The sequence below is a fragment of the Octopus bimaculoides genome, chromosome 2 (genome assembly GCF_001194135.2).
Source record: "Octopus bimaculoides isolate UCB-OBI-ISO-001 chromosome 2, ASM119413v2, whole genome shotgun sequence".
Lineage (NCBI taxonomy): Eukaryota > Metazoa > Mollusca > Cephalopoda > Octopoda > Octopodidae > Octopus > Octopus bimaculoides.
In genome coordinates this window covers 22,464,786-22,465,838 of record NC_068982.1, presented here as the reverse complement: position 1 = coordinate 22,465,838, position 1,053 = coordinate 22,464,786, and positions in this window count along the sequence as shown.

Sequence of the window (1,053 nt, the reverse complement as noted above, 5' to 3'; positions counted from 1 at the left end):
AAGAGAGGTGGTGTAGAAAACAAATAGATGTATTAGTATAACGCTCTGGAATTGAAAATGTCTTTAACGTTTCGAGCCTACGCTCTTCCACAGAAAAGAACACAGAAAGAAACAAGGAGAGAAAAAAATGTGTGTAGTGATCAGCGATAGCAAAATAAGAATTCAGATAGAATCAGGTACTTGAAAAGATATGCACCAGATAGGTTTGAATAATCTCTGTGGTTCTGGCCTATGATTGGTGAGCATCAAATAGGAAAACAGAAGAAAACCAACTCTATGAGTATTTAGCGTCCAGAGGCTGGTCCAAGTCACGTGTTACTTTGAATAGTACGCTGTTGCTATAATCTGGGGTGTCCGACAAGTCGTAAGTTCCCTTTGTGTCTTATAATCATTTGAATAATAGCATGCGATGGATAATTGTCAGTTCATTACAGCTGTTTCTTACGTAACTTTTATTTTATAGAAGAATGAGAACATTACTCCATTACAGAAGACCGTAACATCAGATGAGGAGTAATTTTACAAAACAAAAGGACATCCCAAGAATATAGCAAGGATGTGTCTGAAGTCTGTCAAGGCCAATGGGAGAATAACCAACTAAGTTGGCCGTTGAGGTTAAGAATATAGTTCTTGAAAGTGTGTAATATGATATCTAAGGTCAGTTACCCGAGTGAGAGAGGAGTCTGCTATACTACTTCATAGGTAGACTGAAGTGGGGTGTAGGCGATATTTTAGTATAGTAATCTTAGACCAGTGGGAAGTAAGGAGAGGCTATAATATAAATTAAGGATAAAGAAAGAATGTAGCAAAAGTAAGGGTCATTTAACATTAGCGAGAGGTTCCTTTGCCCCGACCCTATGCCTAATTAGCTTGTGTACTTTTATTTTTCTTCACCCATTCTTCATCCTTACTGATGACGATTACGGTTTTTTGTAATAATTTAATGTTCTCATTCTTCTATTAAAAAGTTACGTAAGAAACAGCAGTAATGAGCTGACAATTATCCATCGTATGTTATTATTCATTCGATTATATATATATATATATATATAT